This window comes from Opisthocomus hoazin, chromosome 22 (assembly GCF_030867145.1).
Source record: "Opisthocomus hoazin isolate bOpiHoa1 chromosome 22, bOpiHoa1.hap1, whole genome shotgun sequence".
NCBI classification, from domain to species: Eukaryota; Metazoa; Chordata; class Aves; order Opisthocomiformes; family Opisthocomidae; genus Opisthocomus; species Opisthocomus hoazin.
The window spans coordinates 6234759-6248425 of NC_134435.1; positions in this window are offsets into that span (position 1 = coordinate 6234759).

The following is a 13667-nucleotide window of genomic DNA, read 5'->3' on the forward strand; positions in this document are numbered from 1 at the left end:
AGGTTTCCTGCGAAGCAGAGGCCCTTGGATTGCCAGGCATGGGGAAAGAGAGGGGGGAGGTTGCCTGAACTGGAAAGGTGTTGCTGGGTAGGGTCGTACCTGCAGGGATGGGCCAGTCAGGAGGGCAGCAGTCTCTTTGCCGTGACGGTGGCTTTTCACACCAAAGTCCTCTCCCACACAGGGTTAGGGGAAAGGAGGAGTTTTAGGGGGACAAGGGAGGTTCTCTGTGGGGAGATCTATGGAAGGCCGAGCGTGATATGGACGGAGATGCTGGCTGGGCTGCCCACACTCAAGGCCAGCTCTGTAAGCGGGGACCACACTGCTGGGAAGATGTGTGAGCTGCAAAAAAACTTCTGTGGGGCTCCCTGGTTCAGTTGGGAGCTGCATTTAACCTCAAGCTCTTGCACTCGGTTTTTGCCATGGCCACCTATGTCTGGCCATTCGCCTTGGCCCTGAGCTTGGCTTCCTCAGATGTCACTCATCACGATGGGCTGGTGTGGCTGTCTCTGGGCTGTGTCTGTCCCCATCACCCTCACCGGAGCTGCTCTGCTCTGTTGGTGCTGCGGGACTGTGCCTGGTGGGACCCGCATCCCGCTGAGCATCCTGCCCCGTGACACCTCGTCCATCCCCCTGGGCTGCGGCTGAGCCGGATGAACACAGAGGATGAGACCACAGAGTCTCCAACTCTTGGCACGGGACAAGGCCAGCAGAGGAACCCATGCAAGGGCAGAAGCTGCTGGGGCAGCACAGTCGGATGCGTTGGGAGGCAGACGGATGTTTCTGTAAAGCTCCTCTGACATCAGCGGTGTTAAAAGGTTTTGAAATGTGTCTTTGGAAGGAACCAAAGGCAGATGCTGCGGATGAGAGCCAGTCATCATTTGGACTGTTGTTCTTTGAACTCTTCCACTCTCGTGCCCTCAGAAGATGCCCTGAGCCATGTGCCCGAGGGGACGGGGCAGCTGGGCAGGGGAGGGAGCCCAAGTGCTGGGTGGGATGCTGCCAGCGAGGGGCACACACACCGTGCTGCAGCTGCGAGGCTGCAAGTGCAGCGTGAGGAGTGCGGAGAGTCTGCCCGGGTCACACAAACAGCTGAGCCCAGCGGGACGCAAAGGGCTCTGTCCCTTCCGCAGTCTCCGAAGGAGAAGTTAAGCAGAGCCGGTCTCCGCGTCTCCTGCTCACACAGGACCAGGCAGCCACGGGTCACGGGAGCAAGTCTGGAATCGGATGGGTTTCTGGTTACGGGCTGTTACTTCTTGTGACCTTCGTGTGTCAGAGCCTGGCTGAGGTCGAGCTGACCTGGGCGTGCTGTTGCAGCCGCGGGGAGAGTGGGGCTGGGGACGGTCCCCAGGGAGAGGTGCCATGGGAGCGTGACTCTGCCGGCCTCATGTGGAGCCCAGCCACTGCATGAAGACTGACCCAGCTCTGCTGTCCACCAGAAAGGGCAGACAGCTCTGACCCCCAGCGTCTCAAGTTGGGGGCCATCATTTAAGGTACCAGAATTGGAGGCTGCTTCTGAGATTTTCCCTTTCTGTCCCCGCTCCTGGCTTGTAAAGCTGGGCCAAGAGCTGTCCCAGAGGTGCTGCTGGGACCAGGCTCCCATCCTGGCATTGCTCTTCTTCCAGCACCTTCTGAGCAACTTCAGCCTCTCCAGCTACAGGGGTGCTGGCCCACAGAGGCAGGCAGGTAGGGGATGTGTCATGGGAAGCCAGACAGACAGACAGACAGAGGCTCTAAGTTAGAAAATCTTGCTCTTCCCAGAGGCCTTTCAGAAGCAGCTGATAAGCTCATCAAGAACAGGGAGCTTTTGCAAAAGGCGAGAAAATGCCTCTCAGTGGTGATCAATCCCATCCTGGGACAAAGGAATTGCTTTAAAACCAGATGGGTTTATTTTTAGGGTGTGAAATGGTTGCATGATGCAATTGTGCAAAAGCATAGAACAACCAGAATCAGTGCTAAATACTAAACTTGCCTGCACACGCTTGCTTTTAACCGCTGGGAAACTGAAATGGCAATGGAAATAACGTTACTTTGCAGACTCCCTGCCTCCCAAATCCCGTAGGCGGGATGGATGGTGTCTGTAAGTGCTCTGACAAGAAGAGGCTGCATTGAGTGACACCAGGCAGTTAGTGGGCTCCTTGTTAGAGCTGTACTACCTGTACCCTGGAGCTTTGCTGGGGCAGAAGGCAAAGAGAACCTGCCATAATCTGAGCATTTGTTGTAGCCCTTCCACAAGAAGTATTCCACTGCTTCCAGTTTCCTGATGTAGTTCCACTGCCCTCTTTCAGGGAGGTGCAGTCAATGTTTGTTTTAAGGAAAACTTCCTTTCTTAGTGATACAAATACCTCACAAGCCATCACACTTTCAATACATTGTCTGCAAACCATGTAGACCTACTTTTTTTGGTTTGTGCTGTGACAGCAATAAGATGGACGGTGCTGGGATGTGGAGCCCACTGCCCGTTGCATCACGCTGAAGGAAACCAATTTTCCAGCATCCATCTACCTGCTCCGCACTCCACAGGACTGGGATGCTGCCTAATAACTTTGCATGTCTTGACAGTAGCCACTTCCAGTAAGAAAATTCTCAATGCCCAAGTCGGTGCTTGATGCCTCCTGGCTACGCAGGCTGCTGCCTGCAGGACAGTGTTCATCCCCTACCTCTGCGTGATCAGGAGAGGCTTTTGTCGGGTCTGGCGTGCCAAAGCAGAGTTGAACACAGCACACAGGAGCTTGGTCTTTGGTATTTGAAAGCCCTGACACTAGTGCTGGTCATTGCAGTTTTACATCGCAATTTGTTTAGCACCTGCAGAGATGCCAAATGGATGCTATGCCCTGTACAGTTTCAGTGATTACATGTAATGGCTTGTGCACTTTATTCACTGTCTGTCTTGGTCTTCTCCTCCTGAACACCCCTCTTAAATTTTTGGCCGTTGCTATAGTTCTGCAAGTACCAAAGAATAATTTGCCTTGCCCTTTGAGTGGACAAAAGAGCTCTGCTATCTGTGTGACAACTTAGCTTTTGGCAGCAGGAATGACACCACTAGAAATCAAAAATACAAGTAGATTATACAAGCAAGGGATTTAAGAGAGCTCAAATTCCTGCCAGAATTGCCCAAGAGGAGCACTGGTGTCTCACAATCTGTTTAAAAGATATTTCACTAAGCCACGTGCCACAGAAAGAGAATTAGCTATAACCCGTACAACTGCCCATCATTTGCTGATATAATCCAGTGCTACGAAGACACTGCCTGGGCCAAAGCGGCCAAATAGGATTTTAATTCATTGACGTCACCAAACCAGTAATTGCTTGCTGTTTATAACTGCCTATCTGCCAGACTTTCTGGTGTAGGCAAGACTAGAAGTGATAGTTATGAAGGAACCAGAGAGCTTCTGGCACTGGCTACAGCCAACCAAGCAAGCAAAATCCCTTCTGAGCTAGCTACCCGTAGCAGGAAAGAGGGGCAAGAGAACTGGGACTTCAGCTTGAACCTCCTCTTGGAAAAGTGTATGCCTACAAGGGCATTTATTGTACGCTAACTTTAAGGATCAGCCTCAGCGTTTCCATTAAGAAATGCCAACAGACGATGCTGCAAAGAAATGTCTTGTATTTTGCCTGATAAATGGCAGGATGGATGTCAAGCAGATGATAAGGTCCTTACAGAGTTATCCTTAATGCAAGCTTTTGCAGAAGGTTTTGTTAGGACATTACTAGTTTCTATAATTTTTAACTTCTGTCAAAGCAGGATGTGGCTGTTCAGGAATACACAATCCAGTCTGTTGGTACGGGACTTCACAGGGACCAGTGTTTCGGTTATTACTAAAGCAAACAGAAAAATCTTCACCCATAATTTCCAGAGATTCAATATTTACAAGAGATTAACAGGGTCAGCTGCCATCTGCAGAACACATTTTTTTTACTCCAGTGAAAATGAGTTTCAAATTCCTCCCAAAGTCCTCTAACGATCAATCCTTTCAGTATTTAACATTTATTTTACCACTGATCTTCTTAACCCTAAATATAGGGTTTCTTAACCAGGAATATATATATAGATTTTTTATCACATACAGATTTTTATTATACATATAGATACAGATTTTTAACACATATATTCATGTGTGTGTATATATATAAATCTACGAAGAGCTGTAAAGCAGACCCTAGTTTAGTAACCAGTTAAAAAAAATCAGTAAACAGTTAGAAACAGGTTTCATGTTAAATTTAATTTGGGAATTTTTCTGAGTTTGCCTCAGATCTACATCTTTATATTCATAAAAGGAGGAGGATCTCTGATACTTTTTGCTGCCTTGTAAAATGGTATCAGAAAAAACCTCTAAAAAAAACCTACCTAGGATTACAGAAAGCTTGCAGCTCAGTCCACTCATATTTTGCATAGGGATTGTCCAGCGGGAATAAAATGAAAGAGCCTTGTTACTGAGTTGATGGACAGATCAAAAATGTACCTGTTCACAGGACAAAGCCTCAGACATAGCCATCTCCACACAGCAAAGGAAGCTAATGATGTGCTTTTATAAAGTAAGGCAGCGACGGATTCCAGTTCCACATATAGACACTTGCAAAAAGGGGAGTCTAATGGGGGAAACGTTTAGAGAAAATGGAAGGAATGAATTTGAAATGTAAAACCAAGATAGTGAGCTTGTTTGATACTCACTGGATAGTTATAATCCACAGTTTCTATGAAGGCAAATGAGGGCGCAGCTCAGCTGCAAGCCTGTTCATCTCGGCAGGGTTAAAGAATTCAAGCTCTTACCTAGCCTGGTTTCTTAATGGAAAACTAAAGCAACAGATTTTTGACTCTGGAATTTATCTGAGAACAGCAACATTCCCTGAGGTGCAGCTGATACTTTATTAGTCTTAATCAGATCTATCCCTTCATTCCTCCTCATTCTTTCACGTTTCCATTGAGCTTGGTAGCAGCTTGCCTTTATAATTTGATGTATTTCTTTCAGTTGTAATACTCACCCCATGATTAATTCAAGTCTTGAGTGATAAGATCTAACAACTCTACGCTGTCTGACTTGAAAATGAGAGCAAAGGTTGTCATGTTTCACTTGTGTAACCTTAACTATTCCTTTCACTCTTGTGCCAAGCAGACATTTTCCGTGACTGACTCTAGACTACATCCATTTTCCTATCAGCCCAAATATCAAAGGAATATCCTCATCCCCCAACATCTGTTTGATTTTTCAATAGCCAGCCAGTTCTGAAATAAATCCCCACCTCCACACTGTCTTGGATTTCTACATTAGAAAGTTTCTGCATCTCCTAACTTGACAGAGAATACTGCACCGCTTGTTGCACATGCACACAGCCACAGTGCTGCTTTTCAATCCATGACTCACCATTTTCCCTGGAAACATCATTAGAACAGCCACATTTAGGGTTTTTTAACAATTTCCAGCTTTTCAGATGGCTTCACTGAAAACTGGGGTGAATCTTAAGCACAAGACAGTAAACAACAGCAAGAACATCACGGCCTTAGGGCCAAGCTTATCATTCTCCTTGCTCCGAACCAGAAGAAAACCCATTGGATTCCAGATTCTCATTTACACCTTCTTTGGTTGACACGCTCTTGCCTAGATTTGCCTTAAAAAACATTCTTTGGTTTCTGAAGTAACACCAAGCATCATTTCCTCTCATTTCCCTGTAATCAAACAGCAGTGGCAGCAAGACCCAAACTCAGTAGCTGAGCTTAGAGGACAGGCTCTACTATCGCCTTGGTCTGAGTCAGGATGGGCAGGAATGTTAGATGGTGATGCTAGGAGAGACATCATCATCAGGTCCCTTGTCCCCTCTTTGTCACGCAGAAGCAGCTCCAAATTAGAGCCCTCAGGCCGGCGCTGGGGAGGGCTGCAAGACCTCCCACGGGCACCTGCCAGTGACATGGACAGCCTTGGCTTCCCATCCAAAGGGTTTTCAGATGTCCACAGATATCATATGGACACCACAGGCTGTCTCTCAGGTTCACCCTACACTTCAGGGAGCTCCTGGGAGAAGCTGGCTCAGGTACAATATAAACACAGATATTCTCATGAAAGAAACCTTCAGTATCTCTCCACAGCGCACACCTTTTGCCCATTACCTGCTGCTTTCGGGCAAGAATTCAGACTGACAAGAATATCTGAATGAAATTTTCCTCTGCAACTATTTAAATGAGGGATGGAGTGCACAGCACCACAACGTTATCTTGGTCTTCTCAGCCTCAGCAATGCAAGAAAACCCAGCATATTCCCACAGAAAACTGGCAGAGCACCAGCTCAGACCTGCCGAGGTTGCCTTCACTGCACGCAACTCCACGCAATGGGCTGGGAGGAGGGGCTGGCCATGGTCCTCTTCTTCGTCCTGCTGCCGCATCTGTGCTGACTTCGCTGCTGTCCCTCGCTATGGCGCAGCTTGGCAGCCAGTCGCTCCAGCGGTGACAAAGTCCTTAGCTCACCCTTTGTTCCTGATGGATGTCAGAGGCCGGGTGCGGGACCACCTCCGGACCCAGCAGCTAATCCTTTCCTAGGACAGCACTATCACAAACACAAGCAGCAGCAGATACTATAAACCCTTCACTCCTGGCTACTTTGCTCCTGGCAGCTGGGGATGGAAATCCATTCACCATTCCCAACCAGCTAACGCTGGGCTGCTGGAGCAAGAGGGAGCCTCGGGGGTGCCTGCACAGAATCACAGAATCCCAGCATGGCAGGGCTTGGAAGGGACCTCTGTGGGTCTTCTAGTCCAAACCCCCTGCCCAAGCAGGGTCACCCAGAGCAGGCTGCACAGGACCTTGTCCAGGTGGGGTTTGAATACCTCCAGAGAAGGAGACTCCACAACCTCTCTGGGCAGCCTGTTCCAGGGCTCTGTCACCCTCAGAGGGAAGAAGTTCTTCCTCGTGTTCAGCTGGAACTTCCTCTGCTTCAGTTTGTGCCTGTTGCCCCTTGTCCTGTCTCTGGGCACCACTGGAAAGAGTCTGGCCCTGTCCTCCTGATACCCACCCTGCAGATATTTATAGGCATTTCTAAGGTCCCCTCTCAGCCTTCTCTTCTCCAGGCTGAACAAGCCCAGCTCCCTCAGCCTTTCCTCCTAGGAGAGATGCTCCAGTCCCCTCCTCATCCTTATAGCCCTCCGCTGGACTCTCTCCAGTAGCTCCTCGTCTCTCTTGAACTGGGGAGCCCAGAACTGGACACAGTGCTCCTGATGGGGCCTCACTAGGGCAGAGCAGAGGGGAAGGAGAACCTCCCTCGACCTGCTGGCCACACTCCTCTTGATGGACCCCAGCAGACCACTGGCCTTCTTGGCACCCAGGGCACACTGCTGGCTCATGGTCAACTCGTCATCTACCAGGACACGTCTCATCCCCGGAGGCAGAGTCGGACCCTTAGAAACACGGGGTTTGCTTATTGCCCACCTTCCTTTCTGGCACAGAATGGAGCCTTTTTCTGCAGAAAAGAGGAGGAAATTCAGAGCAGCTCTGCAGGGAGGGGAGGGCCAGGCGATGCCGGGGAGGGTGTGAGATGGGGCCCAAACCGCCCACCCAGCACAAGTGTTTGGCACCGGCCTGGGAGGAGAGGCCCGGGCTGGGAGGGAGATTTTGATGCATTTTTGCCACCAGAAGGCAGCGGGGAGCTGCAGATGCGAGCGGTGGGTGTTTGGCAGGACCTTCCCTTGGGAGAAACAGCAGAAGGAGCCTCTCCCTCTGCTGCGCCTGGTCGCAGTCCTCTCGCTCAGCCCGCTTTGCTGTCCTTGGGAAAGCACAGGAGACTGCAGCTCACAAAGAGAGTCTGGTTATCATTTCCTTTGGGAAATAAATATGCATCAGCCTTTCTTCTGAGTAATAGCTCTACATGACAGGAAAACAAAACCACCAGAATGGGAAGGTGGGGGTGGTCTCCAGGAGCCGGGATGCAGAATCAGCCATGGGGCAGCAAATACGTTGGTGATGCTTTAGCTGGGAGCGTTGCAGTCCCCCGGGCGCAGCAAGCGACGTCCTCTCTGCGAAGCGAGGGATCCCAGCCTGGGATGAACATGTTGGGGATCTTCAGCCGCTCCTTGGGGCAGAACATCTCCATGGCTGCACAGGTCACCTTCCTGCCAGGCACGGTTAGGTCAAGGAAACACCCCAAGCTGTCGAAGGAAACGCAGACACCATGCGTGGTTCGGGGATCTGAAACGCCCTGGTAAGGCAGCTGGGAAGGAGCAGCATCGGCCAGGCCAGGGTAGGTGCGAGGACCGGAGCTGCTGGTGACCGGCAGCTTCTGTAGGGACTCCGGTGGGTTTGTCAGATTAGTTAGAAGCTGGCATCAGGAAATGGCTCTTAAGTAATTTCCATTTATAGGCAAATATTTTCACCCGATTAATGATAAATTTACATTCTGACTGAGAAATGGACATAAATCCTCAGCATGCACAGACTTACCTTGCCCTCCATCTGCTGAAACCTTCCTGGGGTGAGCACAGGCATGGACCACCCCTGGCACAGACCACCACCCCAAGCAGGGATTCTCCAGCACTACTGTTGTTTTTGGAGGGGGAGCTAAATGTGCAGTCACTCTGCCCTGCAGCTCCAGCCTATGACCGAGTGGGTGTGAGGGATACAGTGAGTGCACACGAAAGCCTTGTTGGTTGGCTGCAGACCCTCCCTGTGGGCATGCGCCCCTCCTCGCATCTCACACATGGTGGGGAAGGAGCTGTTTCTAGGAAGAGTTTTTCCATGGGAGGGTTGTTTCTCAGAAGCAAGTCCTTGCTGCACATTACTGACTTACAGAGCTCTTGGTGGCAATTTAAGAGGTTGCCAAGCTCAGTTTTCCACCTGGGCCATCTACCAGAAGATGATGCTCCATAGCAAGGGCAACTGAATAGGACGAATGCCCCACCTTGGCCATGCTGATTGACAGTGGAGTATTTCAGCACAAATTTGCCTTCATCAGCAATTACACTGGGTCTTAGAGCTTCAATTTCACAAGGTGTTCAAGCATACCTACACGTCTGTGCTTCAGAAAAGGCCAGTCTTGCTAGTCCAGCTCAAATCAAACCATGTGCCTTTTAGTCAATTTGCTTTCAGCTGGGACAGGAGCCCAGCTCCAGCCACGGCGCAGCCATGCAAGCGTGAAGGAGGAAGTGACACGGAGGGCAGCACGCTGGTGATATAAAGAGAAATGGGCTCCGTGTGAAACTACATGCAAGATTTAATTGAAAGCAGTAGAGAAGTGTAAAAGAATAAGGCTCAAAAGCCAGCATGCAGAGTACCAACCACATCTGGGTTTCTGTCTTCCTTAAAAGAAGAGAGTGATGAGGGTTTTTTGGTCAGACACAGACAAACACCCACCAAAATGACTGAAATATTTGTCTCCTGTGATCCAGCCTCTTTAGCTCCAGGAGCTGACAGTTGTGAGGGGAAGAGTGGCGCATCCGGAGAGGTCACTGAGTTAAGTGCTGCTAATTCCCCGTTTATTGACTTCAGCAAGTTGGGATTAGGACGGGCCGGGGGTGCGAGGTGGCCTTGTGCTGTTTACACAGCATGTCAGGAATGCAGCTGCTCCACCACGATTTTTGCCTGTTGTTTCAGAAGAGGCCACGGCAGGGAAGGCAGGCAGCCGCCAAGGAGCACTGGGCTGAAGCCAGCCCGGTTACCCCAGGGCTGCATTTGGCCCCAGATGCCTGGCTTCTCACGCAGGGCTGGAGGCACTTGCGTCCCCTGGAGCCAAGGGGTGAGCAGGGTGTGGGTGGGGGCTCCTCGATAATCCTGGCCATGGGACCTTGCTGCCCTGAGGCAATCACATGTTGACATGGGAGAAGAAGAGGTTTCCTGCCTTCCTTGCTTCGTGGAGCCAGTCTGGACGTTGTCCTGCCCCTCTATCCGCTAAATAACAAACCCATTTACCTCCTTCCTTTCTCCCTGGGATATTCTACATTTGAATGGAACTTCAGTTGCCATTAATCCACTCAGTCAGTCTGTCAAAACTTACGACATTTGGAAACTTGACCATTGAGAACTGAAAATGTTTTTTTGTTCTTCAAAACAAACTAACCAAAGTTTCCTTGGCAAAACAACTGCTTCCAAACAAACAAATGACCAACAAGCCCCGAGCCAGACAGCCGCCCGGCCGCCCACATGCAAGGCAGTGCCGCCTCGCAGGGGAAGTTGTGTGCTGCTGTACGGGCAGCGGTCGCAGATGAGTTAGCACGGAGCCGCGAGCAGCTGGGGCAGAGCAGCTATTGTCAGTCACTGTCGGCCCCGGCTATCTGAAACGCGTGAGCTAAAGCGGAAAGACTTTCTGTTTCAGCACAGCGTTCTCTTTCAGCCTTGTTGCCAAGAACACTCACACCCCCTCTGTGTGCCCTGGCTCCCAGCGAGCTGTGTGGAGCGAGCGGTTTGTCCTCCGCAAAAAGTTGTGGGCATCGCTGATGCACTCAGGCCACTGAGGTGGTGGCAGCCTGTTGCTGCTGCTGGCAGGCTGTAGCTGGTCGGGGGATGTTCTGTTTCCATCCGAAGGGTAATCTGTGCTTCCCTCGTGAGGGAACAACAGCACAACCCTCAAGGCACCAGAAGGCATCTGACGGCCAATTCCTGTTGCGCGTGTTGCAGCCATGCTCAGATAAAAATGCCTCAAGTGTGACACCCTCAGGGTGGACACGATTCTGGGGATGTTTGAAGGCCACTCTCAAGCAAACCTGCATCTGGTCTGTGAAAGCACTGGTGGAAAGGGGCACAGTGGGAACCAAATGGTGCCCCAGCAAACTGGTGCAAGGCATGAGGGAGCCACAAAAGCTGCATACAACCCAGGGAAACCACCAGGATTTTCCTACCGTACGTCCAGACCAAACTCGCACCTGTTGTCTTGTCTTGGCTAACTCTGAGCTTGTGGGTCCCACAGGTTTTCCGTAACGTTCCCGTTCCCAGGGGCGCTTCCCAGCTTGTGCAAATGGTGCCAGGTGGATGGGTTCTCTTCTTCCACTTCAGCACCATCCAGCTGCTAGTGCTCTGCTTCTAGTTCTCTGTCGCTTTTTCCTTTTTCTACTTACCTGCTTCCTCTTACTACAGTTAATTTATAACACTTCTTATATTCATGTTTATTAGCTTTGAAAACAGCAGGACTTTATTATTTCCTCTAGACACTTCACCCCCTCCCCATTTTGATTATGTCAGTGTATCTTCTCCCGTCCTTTTCTCAAGCGCGCTCTCCAGAGATGTCATTGTAAAGAAATGCATTTTCCATGAAAAGCGTACCAGGGCACATGGACATTGCCCCGTACAGAGATGTGAGCTTGTCTCCCCTCCTGCAGTCCAAAGTTTGAAAGAGCAAAAGTCAGCGTTCTCCCGCTGGTCATCTGCCTTGACTGCCTGCTATCTGTCAGTGTGGTGTCACTAACATCCTGCAACTCTGACCTGCCTGATTTTCCACTCACTTCTTGCCAGTTTTCCAGAGGAGAATGAGTCTGAAAAGATCTACAACTAATGCTAGAAATGCAAGGAGAGCGCTAGCGATGTGGCAATGCCCTGCAGGGATTAAGGAAGGAGGAATTCTTCGGAGATCGAGGTTAGAGGGAATTAAGCATGGAAAGTACCAGCTGAATGCGTGGGAGGTTTCTCTGTCTGCTAACACTCAGGGCAAGAAAAGTTCCCAAAAATACAATCATTCAAAGCTGTGGTTCACTTCTAAGCTGAGGATTGCCTCTCACCTCTGAGCTCTTCGTGCTTAGGCTCTGCCAGCCTTGCCACGCTGTTCATTTTCCGCCTTTCCAAATTTACTGCCAAAATCAGAGAACAGCGCGCTCCTCAAGTGTTTATCAGTGGAACGAGGCAAACCTCCTGCGGCAAAGCCTCAACACATCTACATGTTTTTCTTTGACAATGTCACGTTTGCCATGCGGTATCTGCCATCCCTCTTTCTTTCATCGCCCTTGCCCTGGCACTCCATAGTCTGGTCTGAAAATATCACTTTCTCAGCTGCCAAAGCAGTTAAATCTCTGTACACGTTTCTTCTGCTCCCTTTATCCCTGTTGTTTGGGGTTTTTTTTTCTTTCTGAATTACCTATCTCTCTTGTGTTGATTTTGTATTCCTTTTATCTAAATGCAAACATCTCGAAAATCACAGCATGGGGTATGCTTTTAGCAGCATGTTTTTTTTTTTTTTTTAAACTTACGCTGTTCTGTTCGCCTCTATGACAAAGCAGCACGGGCAGGAGCGGGTTTCAGGGCTGCCTGCCTGTGCCATGATTCAGCAGGTTGTGAAAGGAAGGAATGCCGTCTTTTTTGGGAAAGGGCGGGAGAGAGAGGGGGAGCATGTGTGAGGCATGCCTGTGTATATTTGACTTCCCAGTGCCAGTGTGATTGCAAGCAGTAGTATCGCGCTGTCCTGCGAGTTATGTTGGAGTTAATAACCTGTTTCCAATGAGAGGTTTGAAAGATAGTTGGTGGAAAAATGTATTTTGCCTAGACTGGGGAGGGAGTCTGCTAAATTATACTGCTTTGCTGCCCTTTAAAGTATTCCTCCGTGGTGTTTTTAGTATCCGGTTTAAAGCAGTTGGTATCTCCTGTGCTGCCTGCTGTTTGTGGCTGTTCCGCTGCCCGCCCGCCTGCCCGCTTCTTCTGTTCAGTCTCTGGGTGTAGCTCAGTCAACAGGGAGGTTTAGGAGCCAGCTTGGCGGCTTTCTGGAAAAATGTGAGCGTTTGATTCCAAACTTCAGTGTAAACAAGGATTTGCTGATTTCATTTATGCTGAGCCTTATTTCTGAACGCCGGGGCCCTGCTTGCATTGTCCTAACGCGGTGGAATTTTCTCTGTGGGGAGCTTATGTTGCTGACTCATTGCATCAACTCAAAACAGATTTATGCTTAATAAAACCCAACAAAACCCTCTTCTTTCCTCCTAGCACTATTGACTTTGGTATTCCCACAGAATACCTCCTATCTGCTGGCGCAGGCTGCAGCCCACAGACCGCAAAGGAGCTGGCTCTACACTGGGCAGTTCAGATAGAGCTTTCCATTTAACTCCGCTGGACCAGCTCAGACACAAGTTAGCAGCGGTTACTGATAGGGTGAGAGGAGCCTGCTTTCCTCACTGCGGGGCCTTGCTCTTTGCCATCCCACGCTGCTGTCCGCATGGCAGCAGCAGACGGGGACTCCTCAAGTTCAGCCTTGCTCCGACAGCTACTCGCATGCTCCCATGCAAACCAGTTACCTCCTCTGGCCCCTCCTTCCCAGTCAGCGCGGCAGGGACTGTCATTTCTGCATTTCCCTGTGTTTCTGTACTCGTTGAGCTTTTATACGCGATTTCACCTTTACAGAAGTACACAACGTTAACATTGGAAACGTGGCACGGCTTCAAGCACCTGGTATCACACCAGGCCTTTAATCAAGGGGCTGCCTGAGCAGCACTGCCCTGTTCTGAATGCACTGCAGCGGGGGTCAGGTTTTTGGGTTTTCTTAAAATTTCAGCTTGCCATTGGGCGAGAAATAGCAGATCCGCTGAATTTTCCGAACAGGCAGGGAAACGTGGAAACCCTTTCTACGTCGCGGAGGACGGAGGGGCCAGGCGCCAGGGTGCCCCCGCTGTTCGTTATCACGGTGCTCAGGCAGCGGGACAGGCCCCAGCCCCCCCAGCTGCACGGCCGGACCCAGGCCCCTCCGGGTGAAGCCAGCCCGGCCGCCAGGGCCTCGCCTCAG